Source organism: Emydura macquarii, unplaced genomic scaffold, assembly GCF_026122565.2.
Source record: "Emydura macquarii macquarii isolate MOO-44397 ecotype Brisbane River unplaced genomic scaffold, CSIRO-AGI_Emac_v2 contig_1110, whole genome shotgun sequence".
NCBI lineage: Eukaryota > Metazoa > Chordata > Testudines > Chelidae > Emydura > Emydura macquarii.
The window spans coordinates 955,653-978,853 of NW_027131247.1; the positions used below are offsets into that span (position 1 = coordinate 955,653).

General features: G+C 43.6%; 1 protein-coding gene across 2 annotated transcripts in view; it reads left to right on the forward strand.

The window, feature by feature from the left end:
* The first annotated feature begins 10,455 nt into the window (after positions 1-10,455).
* Positions 10,456-23,201, forward strand: part of SLC23A2 (solute carrier family 23 member 2) — an 88,741-nt gene continuing 75,995 nt past the window's right edge. Inside the window, exons 1-2 of one of the 2 annotated variants that reach the window (XM_067545839.1) lie at positions 10,456-10,596; positions 14,134-14,199. The gene's annotated coding sequence lies outside the window, so the exon portion shown is untranslated. Of the gene's footprint in view, positions 10,597-11,307; positions 11,458-14,133; positions 14,200-23,201 lie in introns of those variants that run through there. The other variant, XM_067545840.1, reaches the window with a different exon arrangement.

The window sequence follows — 23,201 nt, forward strand, 5'->3', positions numbered from 1 at the left end:
AGTGATGTTCAACCTCATTAAAACCTGAGCCATTTTCCTGAATGGAAACATTGATCCTTGGCTGGGATACCCCAGGTTCGAGAGAACCAGTACAGGGAACCCGAAGTTACCTGGCTGAATGTAGGAGTCGCTGGATGAAATTGTGGCCTGTGATAGAACCTGACCTGGCACCTATCATCATGATGGGCCCTTCTGGGTTTAGGCCCTGATTCTGCAAAGCTTTTAAGCACATGCTTAACATCCATCCTTGTTCTGCAAAGCACTTAACTTTCGGCACATGCTTACTTTCCAAAGCAACTCAAGGGCATGTTTAAGTGCTTCACTGAGCCAGGCCCTTTACAACCTGTTCTGTGATAGCTGTGGGAAAGGGAGCTGTATGTTCCTAAATATCTTGGGATTTTTTTTAAATTAATAAACAAACAGCCTCTTCAGCTCCCTGGACTGGGCTAGGTTCCACCCTGCCCAACCTTGCGAGACAATAGAACTTGTTCTGAGACTACAGATTCGGGTCAAGAAGAGAATCTGATTCTTCAAAAGTCTCCCTCAGCATTATGAAAGCTGACTGTTTATTTTAAAGCTACTGCTGCTGGTTTCCCGTCTCTGTGCTCAGACTGGCTCTAGGTTAATAGTTTGATTTTTCTGGTGGTTGAGCTCTGTCAAACACAAGGCACTCCTTGGCTAGAATTAATCCTATTGAGAGACCCGCACTGGGAAGAGAGAAGGCATTGTGGTTAAGGGCCTAGCCTGCGACTTGGGAGAGTGAGGCATGATTCTCCACTCCACCACAGACTTCCTTTGTGACCTTGGGCAAGTCATTTAGTCTGTCTACTTCCCTTCCCCTGTCGGTCTCACAGCATTCCCCCACCTCACGGGCGTTGCAAAGACGAATAATGTGTTTATTGGGAAGTGCTCAGATACTATAGTGACGGGGCATTAAGTACCATGCGTAGGTTGGGGACTGGGAGGTTTGGAGAGGCTGGAAGAGGGGCAGGCAAGATATCTTTCTCCCACACAACACTCTGTGGCAGAACTGCTGTACTAAACAGGGCGGCGGCTGCTGCTTGAGTTGTCTGGGTTCTAAGGCTGGTCCTACTCCCATTTGCTGTGTGATCTTGAGTGGGTTTCTTTCTGTTTTGTCTCTGGGTCTGTCTACATGGCAGCTGGGAGTGAGGGAGACAGACTCAAGCTGGGGGTGTGTGTGTGTGTGTGTGTGTGTGTGTGTGTGGTTCAAATCAAAGAAGCCCCATGGACACTGTGGCACAAACAGCAGGTTGGCTAGCCCCCAAATGGCTCACCCAGCGGATGAAGTGGGCTTGGACTTGGATGGTTATCCCCACACGCCGCAATGACTGCACTGCTGTCTAGCTCTACTCAAATTAGCCCGTCACTGTCTGTCTACCTGGGCTGGAAGGCACGCGCCAGCTGTGGTGTAGACATATCCTTTGGGGTCAGGCTGGCCCTCTCATTATCTGCCTGAAAGGCCCTCCCTAGCAAAATGGGGCCTGACATTAACGGGCTTCGAGGTGCTACTGCAATGCAAATAAAAAAAGATGCACTGCTCTGAGGGAATGTTTAAATCCAAACCAATGTTTCTCACTGAAGTTGAAATACGCAGGAGTATCTCCTCACATTAGCGTCTAACCTTCTTCTCTTCCCAAACCAGCCCTGGAAACCTACATGTGCAGAGGGCTACTTGAGAGTGTCACTTGAATCCGTGGCGCTGTCTCCTGCTGATGATTTGAACTGAAAGCAGTCTGGCTAAAATATTTCTGAGCGTGAAAGGAGGGACGTCGGCAATTATGTAGCAGTCTTGGGGCCAGATTTTGTTGTCATTACACCAGTGTAAATCTGGAGTGACTCCCATCAAGTTCTGAGCTTCACTGATTTTTTTAAAGCAGCTTCCTGCAAGACCTTTTTATCCTTGGTCCTCATTCTCTATCTCAGATAGGGAGGCTCAAAGCCTTTCTCATCCAGGAATGGTGCTACTAGGGCCCACCTACTCTCACTGCAGAGTAGCCGGTGGTGAGCTCTGCCTCTTTATCTGGAGCAAGGTTTGGAAAGAAGCTTATGCATTTCCACACATTACATGGGCACCATGGGAAGAACCCCCAGAACTGCAGAAGGGGTCCCCATTTTGGGTCTATTCCCTGTTCAACTAGGTAAATCCCAAATGCTAAATGTAGCACTGAGATGCAGGATATCTCCACCTCAAGAAAATCAGCTCCTCATTCAAAGAATGAGTTGTCTTATTTAGTTACTGTAAATGTCCTCTACTACTGTTACTTGCCCCGTTTCCTGACAACACTGGGCTCTGTGTTGCTCTGTCAGTGCATTCTGAGCAGCCTTACCACAAATAGAGCACACAGCTACTGAGGGAATTAGGGGGCTGATGGAGTTTTCAAAAATGATGTTGACTCTACCAAAGTGTGGTCCCCCCTTTACAGAACAGGTGGTATGTGCAAAGATGAGGCAACATCTCCTCAAGCCCCATAATCTACCATGGCAAGTGTCACCTTTGTGGCAAGAACAGGGGGACTAGTGGTCAGAAATCCCAATTTTTGTTTGGCTTTCCCCAAACTGGAGTATATCACATAAACAAATGTTAAAATACTTGAGGTCTACCGAGCTATTTTTGTTTGTAGTCTTACATGGTTATAAATAGTCAAGGGTGGGAAACATTGAGTTACACCTCACTGAAACTGGAAGTGTAGTGGTCCTCCTTTATATAAGATTGTGGTGTGTGTTTGGTTTGTTTTTTGTTTTTTTTTTGGGGGGGGGGGTGGAGGAGAGAAAGGCGCTATTGTTTCAGTGACTTACTACCATAGAGAAACTTTAAGGCTTCTCCAAACTAACAAACAAACACAGGCACATGTGAGGCTGCTCATGAATTCAAACTACCTAAGGGGGAGTTTTGTTGGGTCGTGTTTAGTGGAATATGTGTGTTTGAGGAACAGTGGCAGGAGAGAGTGTAGACCATGAAATTTCAGCTAGGTTGGGCCTCCTTATAAAATTAAGCTACCAAATATTAATAAGTTGCATATTGCGGAGTGTGTGAAATGGTGGCTGGAGTCCCTTTTGAAAAGGGGTGGTTGTTTCTCATTGCAACACACCCATGCTGTCTTTCCATTCTCAAAGTACGTCTGGTATTTCATTAAGATAACTGTTTATTAATTGCCTCTCTTGTCTGAACCATCTTCCCCGATGAACTACTCCTCTGGGAGTAACTCATCTATGCAGTAAACAGAAATGTGTTAAATGCAGGGCGTGCTAGACCTCCATGGATCCAGATCTCTCAAAATACCTTTTGATCAAAGCCCATGGCTGGATGCCACCCCAGGTATTGCTCAATTTAATCACAACAACCCCAATACCCCTTTGTTTGAAGGGTGGAACACTGAAACTAAACAAATAATCTAGGTGGATAGTGCCTTTCCTGTGTTTACTCATGTAAATTATCAAAATGCTTTGGAAAAACATTGATTTTTAAGAATATAAAAAGAGCAATGGAAATGAGCAAAGCAAGCTTCAAGAGTGAAGAGTCACTCTGGACAAGAAACTGAGACCTGCCATTTTTGCCCAGCTGTCTTCTGAGACCATGGATCCAGGCTCTCGGGGGAAGCTGCTAAGAAACCATTGCTGCCTCTTGCCTGCGTTGGTGAGGATAATTGCTTTTGCAGCTAAAATATAGTGGACTTTTGGTTTGGGGGCTCATTTTATATGTTTATAAATATAGGAATTAAAGCCTTTCTGTCATTATCAAACGAGAGTCATATTAATTCCTGAGCACACTAACAGCAGATCCCAGTCTGTCAGTTAACAGAGTCCAGAGTATCTCAGAAAGAAGGCAGCAAAGAAGCAACAACATGAACCCAGTCTAAACAAGCACTGGGGAAATGGCTGAGAAAAGCCTAGGGAGCTTTTTGGGCTGAGTACTAGCTACGATGTCAGAGGCGTGGAGCTGTGAGCAAAAACTACTTCCTCTTTGATTCTTTCTGTGTTCAGGGGAACAGCACACTGTACATTCCTTGTAAAGAAACAGGATTTCATCAGATACCTGACTCCATCATCAATTTCTCCTCATAATGGAAATAATCTTTAGGTCCCCCTTTCCCCCCCACATTCCCTGAATGTTGGCTAACCACTTGGGCCAAAGGGGTAAAATATTTACCGTCTCATCTGGTAGCGAGGGAATTTGAAACATGATTCTACCTGTTTTCCACTAGGCAGTGGAATATAGCATTCTTTAACTACATATCAATTCACCTATGGCTTCTTCTGTCTCTTTAGTTTGGCAATTCCTATGTTCCTGGATCACAACTCAGGGCCATTTAGTCTGCTATTGGGTCTCCACCAGCAGTCAGTACAAGAAGCTTCAGAGGAAGGGGCAAGAAGCACACTGATGGTAAGTTGAGTAACCCTCCCAGAGGGAAAGTTTGTTCCTAACTTCAGGTGGCTGGTGCTAAATTTCTCTCATGGTTTTTAAAAAAAAAACAAAACAAAAAAAAAACCCAAAAACCAAACACTGCTATAAATGTTCTCATTATCCATTCAAATATGTAATCCTCTGAATCCTGCTGAATTCTTGGCCTCAGTAATATCTTGTGGATGTGAGTTCCACAGATCACAGCTAGTGTAAGTTGGGTTTTTAGCCTTGTTTTGATGATGTCACTCGAGATGGTGAGTTCAGACAGAGCTACCAAGTCAGGATCCAGAACAAACTTCTCCGAAGGCTTTTGGAACTGAGGTTTTGGTTTGGCCCTCTGTAGAATCCAGATGCAGACTTCTCCACATTTTGTGTCCCCAGAGCTGGTATTTTGTTTTCAGCCTCTATCTAATTTTAAAGGAACAGAGAATTGTAGACACTTTGCCCAATTCATTGTTTACTTGGAGGATGTTCCCAAACGTCAACTTCCCCTTGGCTGTACGTATGACACACACATGCTGAACAGCTTGTATTCCTCTTGAGTGTTGGCTTGGAAGCCAATCTGGGCTCTGACTATAAACCCATTCTCGTCTCACTTACCCGGGACTGTGTGACTTCCAAGCAGGTTTCATGGCTGTCATGTAAATGACACATCATTGGTCAGTGGATTTTTAAAAATGGAGAGCAAACAACAAAATTGTAATGCCAGATCAAATCAGTGACCCATCCAGTCCAGTATCCTGTTTCACAGACAGGCTCAAGAAAACCCAACTTAAAGAATCACCTGCTTATTGGGGATCCTTCCTGACCTCTTTCATGCCCTGAAGTACTTGGGGGTTTTCTAATAGTGTCATTAAGGTTAGGGTTATTTTATTCTATTTCCTCATGTGGAGAAACAGGTTTGTCCCAGAATGAGTTGATGCTTGAGTTGAGACTGGAAATGCTGCATAAACAATAGAGATGCCTGCCAAAAAGATCTCAGCCTTTAAATTTATGCCACGAAGATACTCACTGCATCATGAGAAAACCCTGACCTTACATAACCATGTCCTTACCATTTTATTATTATAGTGGCATGGAGAAACAAACAAAGTCATAGACTGGCATGCCTGGGAATGTACTATGCAATGTTACCTTTAGACTATCATGGCAATATTGCACTCCCTGGTTCTAGAGAAGGATGAAACCAGACTGACTAAGGCCTTCTGTGTACTATCACCCATTTGGGCTGGGTGTAGATGCAGGGGTCTGACTACAAAGAGCTCACTGTAGAATCAAGGCCATTGCATTAATTTTGATAGACCCAAAGAGTCAAAGGTGTTAATATGACGCTGTAAGTGTCTATCATTAAACGGTTTTAAACACAGTTCAGGGTTTGGTAAACAGGAACCTCTGGGTGCCCTGACAAACACTAACTTTTTAACGTTTTATTAAAGATGGAGACAAAGTAGGAAAAGCAGTTGTAAAATATTAAATAAGGCTTTTCATTTTAATCATAACCCATTTTCCCTTTAGTTTCAGAATTTTGATAAGGAAAAGTGTGTGTGTGTGTGTGTGTGTGTGTGTGTGGCTAGAGCTGCTGCTCTTAATTCTATCAACTCAAGTCTAAAAATACTTTAAGTACTAAAAGTTAGTCTGATTCTGTTTAGAAGACAAAAAAGAGCAAAGATAGAAAGTGCAGCTTTTTTTCTCTGGTGTTTTTTCTCTTGAAAAAGAGGCCTCGCATATGGTCTTATCAGCCACTCTGAGACCTGGCAAATGTGGGCATTCAGGACATAGCTTTGAGCTGTCCCTTTTCTGGTCAAAGGCTCACAGCAGTGTTGCAAAATGGACCATTTTGGTCTGGTCAGCAAAGGAAGATTCTTATTTTGGTCCACTAAGTTCGGGTCCTATGCTTCTCTTATTTGTCAGCTATGATTTTAACACAGTCCTTGGCTTACATTAGTAGGCCTCCTTGTTGGGACTAATTCAGCTTTTTTGATTGCTTTTGCACCTTTTCCCATCAACATTCATTATTCTAGGTTAGTGAGACACTTTATAAACATATCCACTTTTCCAGTTAGGCTTACAAATGGCATAAATGTGTAGGCCCAATTATTACAACAGGTCCCTACATGTTTAATGTCCAGTGATTTTATTCTGACAAACATTGAATAAAAACACGAATTCTCTTATGCATTTTCTGATTATTACTAGCCGTCTGTATGGTATTTAGACTCCATATAAGAAGCATACTGAGCAGTTGAAATAAAGAGAGGGCAGAATCAGCACTCTAGGGTTCTTTTCCTAGCTGTGGAGGTCCGGCATCCTGCAAGTTGCTGGTGGGAAAATGATCAAGCTGGATGTCTCATACAGCCTGGTATTCTGTGTTGGTCAGGGGGGAACTCCACACCCAAGAGCCTTTCTCATGCGCCTGCAATATTTCTACATCCTTCTTGTCAAAGCCACAATGTTACAACACCTTTGTGTCCTACCCCTGGTTATAACTGTTAAAAGGAATCCTGGTACAATTTTGTCCTTTGATGCACCCAGGCAAAAACCACACCATTATAACATGATTAGGACCTGTGTTGGGACATGGTATTAATCAATCGCTGTGTGAATAAGGCCTAAGTCTCAGCCCCATCTCTTCATTCAGGTGTTGTGGGGAAGAACTGCAAGCCAAGGTTACATCCATGGGTGAGGTCTAAGGCCCAGATCCTCAAAGGTACTTGAGTTGCTAACTTCCACTGAAATAAAAGCTAAGAGCCACTGGGCCTATTTCAAACAAATAACCGGCTGTTGAATGTCTTAGACATGCACAAAAAGAGAGAGAGGTGGGATGTGCATGCCTAAATACAATTGCAAAGGGTGTTATGTCCCTCAGTAGCAAACGTTTGCAAACTAATTGCTATAATTGTACTGCTAGCACGTAGAGCTACTGCTATTAGTGGGACATGTACAGAGAGATCTGACTCTTCCTAGTTATCTGTGGTCTAGTGATTGTAGTCAATTTTTTGCCAAAAATCACTTGTAAGTTGCTCACTTTTCTCTGCTACAGTTTTATAACACAGACTTCTATTTCCCAATAATCATAACATTAGTTGGCATTTATATTACACAGCAGTGAGAGGGGGAAATCTTGGCCATACAAGCTCCAATTCTTGCACTAGTGCTAGAGCGTCTTTAATTATTCAGACAGGAAATGTTTTCAAGGTCTAGCTGAAAAAAACCAAACAAAACCCACAATACAATAAACCAACTGCAAGTCAGCTTATCTACTGGGGAAGAACAAAGACAAGTATGGTGGGACTTAAACATGTAGTTCCAGGGGGCCTAGCTGTGTCCTCTAATGCTGGGAGGACTAAACATCCACAGTAGTCTCTTCCTTTCTTGTTTTTTGGGGTTATCCTCCCCGTTCCTGGCTTTCTTTTATTTGCTAAATTTGCATGACCCATAAAGTCGTTAGGTTTCCCACAGCGTACCCTCCAGCCCCAATTCTACCACCTTGTCCACATGTGAAGAGGGCAAAACTAGACACTGACTCATAAATCCAAATTCTTTAGCCTTCCCACCCTGAATTCAAATAAAAAAGGAAGAGAGTGCTTTATCTTTGCCACTAATTTCCAAACACAAGATGGTAACAGGGGAAATTTGCATGTATTTACTGATGCAGATTTTCAGGCTTTCCCTTAAAAGCAACTGCAAAACTACCTCACTCTCTCAATCAATGGATCATGCATTGCTAAAATACATCTTCTGCCATGACTCCCTACTATTCTACTTTAACAAGTGAAGGCCTTGTGCATTTTAAAAGCTCTCCTTCTAAAGAAATACATAGGCTTGAGTTAAAGCTGGACATTTTATGACATGAAGGAATCACAGGCTATAGCAGGCTGTGTATGCATGCATCCACACGCACACATGTAGAAAGATGCATCATGACTTATTTTTGCTGTACGGTGTCTCCATTTGGTGCCATTGATGGGCTTAACAAAAAGAGTGACGTAGTGAATGTGGAACTAAACAATGCACCAACCCTGCAGAGGCCTTTTTAGGAGCAAAGATCTTAAAATTGGCTCACCACTTTAATGGGATCCAATGAAACACTCTTCACGTGGGACAGGGGGATTGAGGGAGTTAGCACTGGTAAACCGCTCACTGTCTGACCTCTGTACCACAGCAAGTGTTGAGGCAGAGGGCTGCAAGATTAACAAAGAATTGCAGGTCTGGGTTCAGTGATGTAAAGTTATTTCCGTGGGCCGAGGGAGCATAGAGGTTTTTCTTAGTGACTTAGGTCCCTGTAAGAGCAACAAGGAACTGGAATCAAATAAGCAAAGGTGAAGCTTTAGAATCAGTCAGGACAGGGTCAAATCCAAGATGAGCTAGAGGCAGTAGATCACCTACCATAAACTTATCAGGCTGCACTTTGTAGCAATTTCACTGTGGGAGGAAAAGCTAGAGCAAAGGAATCCAGACCTGACTTTCCAGTACAGCAAGGACAGTGGAATAGGCCACGGTTTCCTAACGTAGCAAGGGGAGAAGTACAGTAGGGTTGACGAAATGCAGCTCCCCCTATTGACAACCTCACCTGTTTGTTTGAATATCACAACTCAGGCCTCCCTTTCCCCCAAAATCATGAAATTAACTTGTGGATTTGATAAACACCACATACCACATGACTTGCAATAAATTAGAACTATTGACAACAGTGAGTTTGTCCTGATACCATGTGTGGTCCTGATCCAGCAAACACTTAGCAGGTGAGTAGTCCCAGCAAGGTAAGGCTTTACAAACATATATTCTCTAAATATCCCTTTGAGGTAGGTAATATTTTACAGGTGGGGAAACTGAGCCACAGAGAAATTAAGTGTCAGTGGAAGGGCTGGGACCAGATTCCAGGATTCTGTGTTCTTTTTCTGCTATAACTCCTGGTCTGTTGTATTGTAACTAAATCTATGTATAGAGTGCCAGTTACAAGAATATCTAGGTATGTTTTGCTTTTAAAATTGGTTCAAATAATAGAAATAAAAAAATCTATTGTGTATTACAGTAATACCTGCAGGCCCCAACAGACATCGGGGACCCACTGTGCTAGGCACTGGATCTAGGTATAGCAAGAGCCAATTCCTGCTCTGAAGATCTTATGCTCTAAATGAAATGGACAAGTCAGACAAAGGGTGGGAGGAGAAATAGCTCATAAAAGGTGGCATTTAAATTTTGTAAGTATAGTGCACAGGTTTTTTTTAAAATAAGTAATAGTTATGTACTTGTCAGGGCAGAAGGGTGGGGGGCAGGTATTCTTGAGCAGTGCGGGAAGCTATTACACACTGCCCAGAAGCTGGCATGCCCTGGTTGAAATAAGTGCAGTGTTGATGAAAGCAGGTCCAGCGGAGGGCAGGAAAGATGGGTCTAGACTCTGCTCAGGGCAGGGCGCTAAGCGGAGCTGCCAGGTGTGTGGGTGGGGAGATGGGCAGGAAAGCAGCGCAGTTCAGTGTCCAGTTGACAAACACCTGCAAACAAACAGAGCAACACAGGGTCATATTTCCCAGCCGGGCTGAAAACATCCCCACAGCCTCGGGCGAGGTGTGCGCTGTGAGGGGTGGGGGGCTCGCCCTACGGCGCGGGGTGTCAGCTTCCCCCGTGTCCCCAGCGGGGGGTGCACACGGGCCTGCCTGCACACCCCCCCCCCGCGTCCTTCAGGCGGGGTGTGTGTGTATGTGTGGACAGCCCAGCCACCAGCCCTGGGTGTGTTGCACGTAGGGAAATGTCCCACAAACGCCCCTGGCCGGGCGTGCAGCCGGGGCGGGGGGCCGGGGCAAAAGGGGGAGAAGGAGTGGGGCAGGGGAATGAGGGGGCGGGAGGGAGCTGTGAGGGGGGGGGCAGCCAGGCGGAAGGGGAACAGGGGCAGGGAACCCACAGGACGCTCCGCGCCCCCCCTCCCCGGGCGGTCCCGGCCCGGCCGAGTGGGCGGGGGCCGCGTCGGGCGCCATCTTGCGGAGGGCGGAGTCGCTGCCGCGGCGGGGGCGCCTCGGCCCCGCCCCTCCCCGCACGCGTGCCCGGCCCGGCCCGGCCCCGCTGTCTCTTGCTCTCTCCCCCCGCAGTCGCCGCCGCCGCCGCGAGCCCGGAGCCGGAGCCGTGGGTTCCTCCCCGCCGCCAGCGCCATTTCCAGCCGCCCGGGGCTGCCATGGCAGGTGAGCGGGAGCGAGCCGGGCCGGGGCTGCTGCGAGTCCCCCTCCTCCCCCCCGCGCCGTGCCTTATCCGCCGGTAACGGCCCCTCCTGCCTGGCATCGCCCGCCGGGGACCCGTCCCCGATCCGCCCCCCACCGAACCCCCTTCCCTGGCCAGCCCCGTCCCCGCTGCGGGCGGCCCGGTCACACACCCGCCCCCCCCAGATCCCTTCCCTGCCGCGGATGATTCAGCTCGTCTCTCCTGCTGCCTGTGAGGCATTGCCCCCCCCCCACCGCTAACGGCCCCCTCCATCTTGTCTGACACTGACCCACCTCCCGCCTGCCTGCTCCCCCGCTCGGGATTAATGCTGGGCCTGGAGATAATCCCCCCCCCCCCAGCCAGCGATTCCTAGCCCCCCCCCCCCCTGCTTTCAGGGCTAACCCCTGCCCCTTTCGGTGCGTGTCTGGGGCTGACCCGCTCCCCAGGTCGTGTATAACCCCCCGACCCCCCCCCCCCCACACAGGTACGCTGCTCAGTCCCTATCCTCGCTGCTCAGAGGTGATCACTCCTCCATGTTCTGTCTGCGAGCGGGGTGCAGATTCCCGTCCCTCGGGGGTCTGTGTCATAGGAGGGGACCGCAAGCTAATTGCACGGGGGGTAGCATGGCCTGCCCTGTCACACTTGCTGTGCCGAGTGTGGGTATCGCGCTAGGAAATGTGAAGAGGAGCCCTTTATCTTCCCAGGGCGGAGGACGTGTGCCTACAAATGATTTTTTGTGGTGTGTTTTCTTTCTTCCACTGAGATCCTCATCTTTATTTGAAACCAAGTGGGTGGCTTGTAAACCGAGTGAAGAATTCAGGTTAATCTTCCAGGACTCTGACGGGGTGGGCTGATTGCTTTTTTTTTTTCTCCCTCTGATCCCTCTCTCGTGATATGCTTGTGGGCTTATTTGGAACAGCTAAAAGGATACATTTGTTCTGTGGCTTTTACCTGTGTGAGCCCCATTTTCCTCCCATTCCCTCCCACGCATGTCTTGAGTACGCATTTTCTTTATCTTTAAATATTTTTATTGGAAATGAGCAACACAGATAAAATCAAAATGCCACCATCAAAGCTTTGTCCTAGCATGCAGTTAGACTTCACTTCCTAGAAGGTAAGCAGAACAATTAATGCCTAGCATCAAGTATGTAAGTAACATAGCTTTCTACACATATGATTATGTTTTCTATAAAAAATAAAATATAGAGAAGGGAGAATTCACTTCTATTTCCATCCTTTCATTTTCAGACAATCATTCTGGTAGCTCTTAACACAGCCGTGGATCTACTTTTGAGGGCGGTTCTTTAGGCGCAGGATAGGGTGTTTGTTTCTATAGCCCCAGCATGACTTCATCATGGGAAGTTAATAGCTTGAAGGGGAATCAAAAACCTTGCAAGCAGGTTCTGGCAGAAGAGGGTGGAGAGATGTCCCTAAATCCGTATAAAACAAAGTAATGAAATGATCAGATGTAATTCTTTCCTTTTCACTTTTGCCACACGTGGTCTTAACACAAGTTAGCAGGTTGTGAGGAACTCTAGGGTCTGCCCTATAATGTTTGCCTCAACTTGCTAATGTGTGGGAGGAAAAACTACAAACTGTCCTGTTGCATTAGGATTTTACCATGTGATACGAGAACACCTTTATCCCTAGTGAAGATGCACCCTGGAAGTTGCAAGAGTGTTGTCTAAAGCCTTGTCTGCATTACAAAGATAAGTCGACCTATGCTAGGTCAACTTATAGCCACTGCCTTAAGTACTGCGGTGGCTGAGTGAAGCCCACGCTACCCTCCTTGGGTTGGTGGTGCGCATCCTCACCAGGAGTGCTTCCACGGACCTAAGAGGGGCAATGTGAGAAGCTCCTGGCGGGTTGCCCTTCCTCCCCCCCAAGTGGGGTCCAGTGGCTAGCTCTCCAGGGAGCAGAGGGTACCTGGGTTCCAGCTGCCCAGCTTTCATGTCAATTTCATGGCTCTGGTGTAGCCATGAAATTGACAAGAATGACAGTCAATAGCTGATGTAAGGAAAGCAGTGTCTACACTGACATAAGCCCCATTGCTCTTGTTGAGGTGGTTTTATTATGTCGCCATGTCAGGGGAGTTATATCTCTAAGAGGAGCATTTCAGTGTGTATACATCCACTGTTTTGTCAACAAAAGCTGACTTTTGTCAACAAGACTCTGTAGTGTAGACCAAGCATAAGCCCTAGGGGAAAGGAGCAGGGTTGGTGACTACACTTCTTTCCAGCAGTGACTTGGGCAGCTGCTTTTTTTGCAGCAGTTAAAGAACCATGCACTCATCTTGCATTTACTGTTGATCCAAACAGGGTGATAGCAACCCTCACAGAGTTTTCGAGGAAGTAGTACGAAATTGGGAAGGAGCAGTAAGGAAAGAGTGCTTCCTGAGATGGGATGGAAGAATACAGTATTTTTAAAATATGTCTTGAGTGTGTTTCTGATTGTCTTAATAGCAGTAACATTGAAATACTCCTTACTCCTGCTTTGAAGTTCACACACAGTTGAATTCAAAGGGAGGACTAAAGGTCAGAGCTTGGCTATCAGTGTTGTTGGATTGAAGACATTTTTCTGCAATTGTAGCTTAAGAAGGGCAGCAGCAGTTGACGTTTTACCGCCAATGGGAATGCTAAAAATGTGGGAACTCCCCTGGATCAAAAAATTGGGTGGTAAAGAACAATAACTAGAGACGCTGTGATTGTAGAGTTTCCATTGGTTAATGTATTGTTTTCCATTTCAAAGAGTTATAATGAGAACAACTCAGCTTGTCACTTTCTCTTTTTTCTTGGCTTTGTCTTAATGGGAAATTCTCTCCCCCCCCACCCCCCTGCTTCTAATCAAAACTAAATGTAAACCAATAATTGACACAGTAGTAGAAACCTCCATGTGGATGCTTTTATTCTGGTATAAGAGTAGCTTCCTTTGGTTTAGTTTGTCAGTTGGGAAGGGATTTAAATTAAACTGGTAAAACTTTTCCTTTTTTTTTTTTTTTTTTTTTTTTTAAAGCATGGATTCCTTGCAAAATGGTGAATAACCTGCCATGATGTTCTATTATGGAATATTTTATTCTGCAGTAGCTATTCTGATCCACTTCCCTCATGTAGACAAGGTTCCAATTCCTCTTTTCTATAGCCAAGACCTTAGAGATATTATGACTGGGGAGCCATTTTTTAAGGATGATTTTTATTACAAACACATTTTTCTCATGCTTTTCATTTTCATGGTTGAGGTTATGGAGAAGAACATGCAAGACATTCTTAGGTATTCTAGGACCTGTCATGTAAATTAAATTGAGGTTATTGCACAAACCAGAATGTGATCTGGCAGAGAGATGTGTTGGAACTCATCAGGGAAATTTGGGTTGGTGGCAGGAAGAATTTCCCTGTTTGAAGTTAACAGTCCATACATACTTGAAACAGTTTGTAGCATCCACTGCTCACCTAACTATATTTACATAGAGCAAACACTTATGAAACACTATGCCAATAATTAAAACATGTTTTATTTTTACTTAGAATTTGCCGGAAGAGGAGATTGACAGTTGGTTATGTAAGGGGACGTGCATCATGCTGTAGTGGAAGGTAGGAATAAATTAAATAATTGAAAACAAAATCTGTTCGCTTTGTTTTGTTGCTATTCCCAAAGTAGAGATGCATTAAAAGCTTATAAGCTTTCACTTATTGTAGTAGTGCCCATAATACTGCTATCATTATTGTGGAGCATGTTTCCATTAGAAACCATATTTTCTACTGGTTAGAAATGTACAGATAACTTCAGTCTGGAAGTTGGAAAAAAGACAGATGGTCAGCTATTTTCAGATTATCGGAGGCAAAAAATGAAATTTAGACTTCTAGGTCTTCCTGTAAGTACCTACTGTTTCAAATACTGTAATTTGTTAGGCATCCATCTTCAGATCTCCAGCTGCTGCACAAAAGAAAATTCATCGCTTATTTTGAAAGAAGTGAATCCAAATTGTCAACTCACAGCTATGGTTGGTTGTTGGTTTGTTTGTGTTTGTTGGTTTGTTTTTTAAAAACCCACCTTGGAAAAGGGTCAGGATTTTGAAACCTCACTTCTGCATATGTGGCTGCATTCCCCTCTCCTCCCCCAGCTCTTAGGTTTTTATTATAATTGCACTGTAACATAGTGGGCTTATCACATGTAGCACCCAGTTGTGGCAGGATGCAATGATGTGAATGCTTCTTGTCTCTGGCACATCTTGCAGGCAGTCTGTCTCTCAATGGGTCTTCCCAAGTCACAAAGTTCAGTACCCTGGAAGTTCACAAAACTCCCCCATTCAAGAGAGCCTTTTGCTCCCTCCTTGGGTTATTCCTGAGCCTGTCCTTTGCGGGGGTCAGTCTTCAGACCCTCCTTTAGGCTCAATATTCTTTCGATTGGGCTTGCATGTCACTTCCTTAGGGGCTGGTAGGGGAACCCAGGTTCACACTCTACTCTGGGTTCCTGACCAGTGACCTTGTATCAAGTAGCCAGGTCTGCTCCTTCAGACAGGCTGATGTTTCCCTGTGCCACTTCCTGTCTCCAAACCCCCTTGTGCTGCTTCTCTGTAGCTTCCCTTTGGATCTCAGGCTTCTCCCTAGATCCTCCCAGCTTCTCCTTTTTCTGCTAAACTAACTACCCTTCCCTCCATCTTGGGCTCCACTCAAGAGCTTTTACTGCTCTACCTCAGGGCCTTCCTCTCCATGTTTCTGATGCTAAGCTGTGTTAATTGACTCAGGAGGGAGTGAAGTTCAGCCCTTTGCCCTTTAGTAAAGGGGAGATTCCAGAGGTTCTTAGCCTCTGCCCTTCAGGCAGTAAGGTATATGGATATTCATTCTCAAAATCATTTTAATATTAAGTTTGTGAGACAGTTTAAACGCAAAGCAATTCTGTTAGTACTAAGGACATGCACTGTATGCCCTTCAGTACATAGGTGATATCAGGTACAACCATAATGATCTGGATGTGATCTTGTGTGTGATAGAGGACACTATATCCTTTCCCTTCTGTACAAGTCGTGTTTTGATCCAGTGCCTGTGACATCAAAGTGCTGGAGAAAATGAGATCTCTGAATGATTCCAGGGTTTTTAAAAGGGCTTGGAGGAAGAGTACTCCAGTTAGAACTGCATTTGAATAGCTGTAAGCAGCAGTATGGTATTGAATTGTATTCTTGCATTAGGTTTTTAAGCTTTGTGTAGGTTAAAAATAATGACTGAAATAGGATTTCTTGAGTGCAATTACTAACCATATTTTAGATGTAAAGGAATGTTGGCTTGTTATTTGCCTTGTGATTAAGGGGGCTGAGGTCTGATTTCAGTAACCTCCTGCTAACAAACAATATATTTGTTTTTAGATTAAAACTTCTCAAAGTATACAGAGTCAAATTGGTATAAATACTAAAGGAAAGGTTGGTTAATTTTTTCCCCCTGGGTGACGTTTTAAATCTAACACTGCACATAGGGCTGGTTTGGAATGTTCTGGACATCCCTGAAGTATATTAGCTGCTTTTATTTGTAAGTCAGCTACCTTATTACTTGTAGGATTTTATGTGGACTGAATAAAACATTTGAGAATGTACTGTAGAGAGCAATTCTGCATTGACAGGTGAGTGGGCAAGTTGACTTAATAGGTCTCTTCCATATCTAATTTCTGATTCTCTATATTTGCACTCCTAAGTAATAGATTTTTATGCCTAGATGCATTTAGAAAGTGAGCCCAGTTAGTACTTTAAAATGCACTAACACATTTCCATTGTGGCTACTCCGGTTTGCTTGTCATCCCCTGATATCTCAGGGTTGTTGGCAAACTTTTTTTTTTCCCCTTCAAAAATGTCTTTAATGTGGTTTCCACTCTTGCTGTGATCAGCTGTAAAATTTAAAAGTAGGTTGGAGTGGGGAGAGAGAACTTGGGTCTTGTCTATATGCAGGAAGCCCTAGTGTAAACAGCCTGCTGTTGTTATTCGAAGTACCAGGCCCACTAGAGCAGAGTTAGATGATGTGGCGGTTAAATGCTGGTGACCTGTCTTCACCAGGGCTCTCAACAGTGCTAACGCCAATGGAGCTGAACTGGTATTATCCATAGTGGGAAATCTTTGAAAGGAGCTTTAGATCCAGTAACAAAAGTTACACTTACAGAGTACTATAGATGTACACCGAACCCACTTTGGAGACACGTTTGAGACCCTTGCTCTTATTTTGCTACAGTAGTGTCATTGTTTTTGATGTCACTACTTCAGCGGCATTATCAATTAAAATAGTGTACTGTCCGTTTAAGCATACATTTCCAAGTTTTTCTATTTTGTGGTGCTGATTGAATTTACACTTGAAAAAATCTTGAACTATTCATGAGCATATGAATGCTTTCCAAAAAAAGCCCCAAACCTGCAACCTTGATAGCTTGTCATGGCATTGTCACATGTCATTCTGAGAAGTTATTACTAGCTTGTAATTGAGAATAAAACGCTGCATTACAAAAGTAGCAACACTGTCTTGTTTCTCTGGCAAATGCTAAATAAAATTTAAGTGCCATGAAGTCAAATAGCAGTTGAGAGTTGACTGCATTGTGATATGATTTGAACATGCTGCAGCTTTCACCTTTCTTGTGGGAAGGGATGCCTACTTTGTATTATCTGAGTCTTCAAATCTCTATTGTGATAACAGTTACAAAGGATAAATGAGGCAGAAATTGAGAAACCGGTCTTGTGCATGTAGATTCTAGTATCTGATTCTGTCATACTTAACAAAGGCCGCTTGCTTGCCTGTGCAGACCACTTGATGACTAGTTTCTTGTAAAGTCTCTTGAATCAAGGTAATCATAGTTATTTGAGGAAAATAAGGTTATTGCAACAATGTAGCCAGAATGAGTTATTTTTGGGAGGGAAGTTGCATGTCCCTCATTCAAGGACCAGCTGATCAGTCAATTCTTTAAATGACCAGCACTTCAGATGAGAGGCTAAAAAGGCCGGCTTCTTTGTGAGAAGTGCATAAAGGGGAACCAAAAGAGGAATTCAGAAAGAAGCAGGCTGGGCAAATACTCCATTACTTCTGTTGTTTGGTGACATTTACGAGGAAACTGAGGCAGGAGGTCAGTTTTCATTCTCACTAAGGTTAGATGTGCTGGACAGTTAAAATACACGCAGAAGTAAATACAGGTCAACAGTTTGACCAGAGAGGCATTGTGGTCTAGTAGGGTAAATGCAAATCTGGGAGCTCATGAATCTTAATACCGTCTCTGAAGCCATGTGCATGTGAGGTAAAGGCATCGTATTTTAAAGGTTTTAACTGACATGATGTATTGTAGAGCACCACTTTGCCCTGAGTTTGGACTGGATCACTCTATTTAAAAATATGTTGGCATTAACCATGAGCCGCTAACAGCATGGGCTAGCGGCTTGGTCTAGCTCACTGAAGTTATTGAAAGACTCCCATTGACTTCAATGGCAGTTGGATCAAGCGCTAAGATGTGTGACTGAGTTAAGTCACAACCTCTGTGCTCTTTTCCGCATCTTTCAGTGGGGACAATGCTTATCTACTGCCCACTGTTAGTGTGATGATATTTGTTTATAAAGCACTATGTTGTTATGTTGGTAGTATTTATTATATATTTCAGGCTACCAGACAGTTTTACCAACCTGATATTTACCCTGGGTGTATTTGTTGTTATTCTTTACTTACTAAAATTTACTCTTGGAATGTTATAAATGAAAAAACTTAAAACAGATGCAGATGGAGGGACGTATTTTGTTTTTTCCAAGTGTTTTGGGATGTGTTTTATTATTGTAGAACTAGTCACAAATTTGACTATTTGATCTAGCTACCCCAATTTACTTTTTTTTTTAAAATTAAGAGCTGGAAATTTCTATAGTAACTAAGAACTTGGTATAGATATAGTACCTAGTACAATGGGGTCCTGGTTCATGATTAGGGCTCCTAGATGCTCAATAATCATATTCTCACAGCTATGTTGACTGGCTTTGTTTTTCAAACGCTTGGATAAAAGGCAATATAGAAACAACATACTAGTGTCTCTCTGCAAAACATGGGTCATGGTATTCCCAGCATACTGCACACAGACGGGCATATTTCCATTGTCTTGTTTGTAAAATCCATCCCAGTTTTGATTGCATAGATCAGTAGGGGACAAAGAGCGGAGGGGAGGGGGACAGGGAAGAGTCAGCATGATCTCTTGAGTTGGTAACTGATACTACTCGTGATGGAGGAAGTTTCTCTGTGAGGCCTCTTCTACTCTAGGAAATAGAACAGTCACTGGCAACAGATTTCAGCAGGATCTATACTGCAATTAAACAGCCCCGAAGCCTGAACCCCATGAACCTGAGCCCCCTCGTGTAGATGCAACATATGCAGACAGAAGGAGGAGTTCTGATGTTACAGTAATAGCACTTTTCTGAACAACAGTAGATATTTCTAAATTCCAAGGCTGGAACCGACCATTGTGATCATTTAGTCTGACCTAGTATAACACAGGTGAGAGAACTTCCCCAGAATAATTCCTAGAGCAGATCTTTTAGAAAAACATCCAGTCTTGATGTAAAAATTGTCAGTGATGGAGAATCCACCACGACCCTTGGTAAATAGTTACAGTGGTTAATTTCCCACTCTTTTCAAAATGTACACCTTATTTCCAGTCAGAATCTATCTAGCTTCAGCTTCCAGCCATTATATCATGTTATGCCTATTTCTCCTAGATTGAAGAACCCACTCTTACGTATTTGTTCCCCATGTAGACTGTGAGCAAGTCCTCCCTTAACTTTCTCCTAAGGACTCTTCTGTGAGCATAGTTGCAATTCCATTGAGATTTTACTGGGATACCTATGTCAGCCAGGAGTGTAATTTCCCCCCCATCTAGCTGATCTAGCAATGCCAGTGTACGTTTTAAGTGTTGACCAGGCCTGTGACTTGGCTAAACCAAGCGATGCTAGCAATTAAACAATTTAAAACCATGTCCGAGGAACTTATTGCTTGTCAGAAGTGGGTCTGTTTCCTAATGTTAGATGGGCTTAAGACCATGGAATTGTCTGAACCCTTGGGCCTTGGCTATTTCTAGCAAGATCTTTTGGACATCTGTTAGCTCAACTTTTGCACACCAGCTCATGAATGCTTTCATAGTCCATTCAGTACTTTCTGAATATGCTCAGTCTTTGTCCTTAGAACAATGCATCTGATGTATTAAGTATAATTGCCATTTTTGTTCTGAAAGCTGTTGTGACAACCAATGACTTGTTGAATGGCAGGTAATAGATTGGTTGTGGAGACATCACAGTGTGTGGGTATCTTTAAAAAGAGGATATCTACGCTGGGCTCTTCTTGCCTTAATTATTCAAATAGGAAATTGTGTCTGAGGGAAGAATGTATAAGAAAGGGGTATTACTCCAGATAGTAAAGAGCAGTGAAAGAGTTTATTGCATTTAACAAAGGGTTCAAGGCATATTGACCTTCAGCAATGCCAATTAAGTGAGGTTAACGGATTTTTATCAATACTCTGCATTGTTATGCATATAACTCTAGTTATAAAAATATGCCAAACCAAATTATAAACAGAAACATCATCAAAGCCTTTTAACTTTAATACATGGAAAAAGAATAAATTGCTAGCCTATCAAAAGGTTAAAGGCAGAAAATTGATTCCTATAACCAGTTTAAATACATAGCCTAAAACCAGGTTGTCTTAAAAGTCTTGTAAGAATAAACTTTGTTTCAAGGTTTTACTGAAGATGGTATAAATATCCTTGTAGCAGTTTGAATCACAGTCGAAATATTCTAATTTTCTTTTTTGACATTCATGGATGACCAGCATAATAGAAATGAAACATTTCCATTTCTATCTTTTCATTTAGGTAGGGTGGAGAAGAATTGGTATAAAGTTCTTTAAATATAAATTCTCAGGCCATGTTGGACTTACATGTGTTACTAATCTTGTGTTAATTAAAGACTTCCATGCCAAGGAAAAATTTCACACCCATTGTGGTAAATGACACCTTGCTGTACCCAGGTTCATCATTTTACTCGCCACATAGACTAAATATCAGTTGTGTTTAAGTAAGGTCTTGTTACTGCCCATCTCCTCTCCCTGTTTGTTCCTGCAGTGAAGTAGCAATACTAAATGTGACGTCACATGAATTTCCAAGGCAGCAAATTGGCTTCACAAACAAAATTGTGAAGAGGTGGAGCTGGATGATTGAATAATAGCTTTTATCTAAACGTGAAATAATAGCAAGAGCAGGACTGGTTGAACACGTGCCAGTCTGTATAAACAATCTTTTCAAACTTGTTCTGTTGCGAAAGTAATAAACTACTAATTAGTTGCCATAAGGTGGTGAAATAAAGTGCAAGATTACATAAGACTTTTAGTATATAGGCAAGAGAGTGAGTAATGCTAAAATAATTTAAAATGCATTAATGACAGGAGTTATCATTTTTCTCTGGGATCAGACACATCTGGAACTAGACCCATAAAGGGATTTAGATGCTTAACTGTCACTTCAGCTTCCTTAATCCGCCAGTCAGCTGCCACCTATCTCTGTAGGTGCCTACATCTGCAGCTGGGCATGCAGACAGCTGACTCTGTCTCGGTGCCTGGCACCTAGCTCTCAGCTAAAATCCAGTGGGATTCTCAAACTAGCTGTTGCCTTGCCTATCTCACCTGTGTGGCTTAGTCTCGTAGGTGGTGTCAGAAACTGGTTACCGGAATGGGCCCTGCACAAAACAATGCAAGAGGAAGAGATGGTGGTGTGTCCCGCCCTTCCCCAATAATCTTTAGCCCAGTGGTTAGCACAGTCACCTAGGATGGAAGAGACCCATGTTCCAGCCCTGTGCTCCAATGCATATTGAATTATTTCTACACAGTGGGACAGCTTCAGCAAGAGAGCTTGAGAGGTCTGTCCCAGAGCACACCTTTAGCCCAGTGGGTAGGGTTCTCTCTTCAGAGTGGGGAGACCCAAGTTCAAATCTCTGCTTCACGTTAGGCAGGGAATGGAATGTAGGTCTCTGACATCCTGGGTGAGTATCTTGAATGCACGGCTAAAGGCTATAAAGATACCAACAACTCTGTGTGTTTGTGAGTGAGAGAGAGAGAGAGGTTTAGACATCTAACTTAAGAGGGTTCATGGCTCTGACTTGTGAATGCAGGAATCTGAGTCTTTTTGAGACTTGGCCTTAGGACCCACCTTTCTCCTTAGTGTTTCCTACTGGCTAGGTTAGGCAACTTCCTGTTCAGCACAGTGGCTTTTGTGGCTCCCGTTCTGAGGTGCCTAACTTTCTCCAGGCATTGTATAGGGACCCTGGGCACTTAACTCGGGGTTGTGAATCCCACCAAGCAGCAGGGCACCTAAAAGCTGGGTGTTAAAATGCTGAATCTAAGTCTCCTGTGCAGATCTAGCCCCTAAAGAAAAGTTAAGATGCTCCACATACAATTAGGGACTATAAATCACTGGGTTTGTCCTAATTATTAGTCACCAATAGCAAAATTAACACATCTCAGGAAATTCATATTTCTTGTTCTACTCTTAATGTTTTTGTGGAGACTTTCCCTGAGGCCCTAACACAAGCTGCATTTCTGTGGTGAATGGGTGGAGAGAGATTTATCAATGCAAACATTTGCATTTAAAAAGTCTTTAACTATCTTCTGATGTAACCCTCCCTCCTTCTTCTGCAGTTGAGACTGTTTGAAATTAGCATGTTAATTTTAGCTTTTTAATGCTGTTTGCTTCCAGATGCTAATCTTGTTTCCGGGAACTCCATGTAAGAACTGGAGCTGGAGTAAAATACCCAAAGAGAATAACAGTTTGGTGGGTTCTTTACAAGCCCTAGGCAACTGCTGGACTGGCAAACTTTGTTTCCACTTGAACATCTTTTTAAAAAGAGGACTGTGTGTTCATTTGAAAAACATGCCTGAGCAATTCGTGATGGTTATCACCACTGCTTGGAAAAGGGGGGTTTAGATTTTCAAAACATGAATGAATCCCTAATATGCTAGAAGTAGCCTCGGCTCTGTCGCTGGCCCAATAGATCAGTTAGTTTTGCTAGGTTGTTAGCAGTTTGAGGCAGGTGCCCTCAGTAATGCATGCTTATCCTTGTTTCAGACAGCATAGTGAGTATTGAATGGATAGCATTAGTGAAATGGAAATGATGCCACTAATTTCAATGGATTTTCCATATTCTGTTAAAATCTAAGCCCTTTTGAAGTAGAAACTCTTATTATCTTCAGTACTGCTGATGGCTGTTAAATCTAAATTGTTTTCTTTGCATTTTTTCAGATCCTGGTCCTTTCCTGTAATTGCTTTTGGTAGGCATTACAGTACCTGTATACCCCTTCTGTGGTTCAGCAAGGGCACCCACTCTAGGTTCCCAGCTCCCCAGCTGTCACCTCTCTTGGGCGGAGACTCTCCTGACTTGGGTTTTTCCAGGCTGCACAGTTCCCTGTTTACCCTGTGAGTTCCCAGCAAGCCAGGCTGCCTTGGCACTTCGCTTTCTCTTCAGAGGCTATTGTAGTTGCCCTCAGTTACAAGCTGCTACTCAGCTCTTCCTAAGCAAGCACATTTATAATGAAAGGAAAGTAAATACTTCTCAAG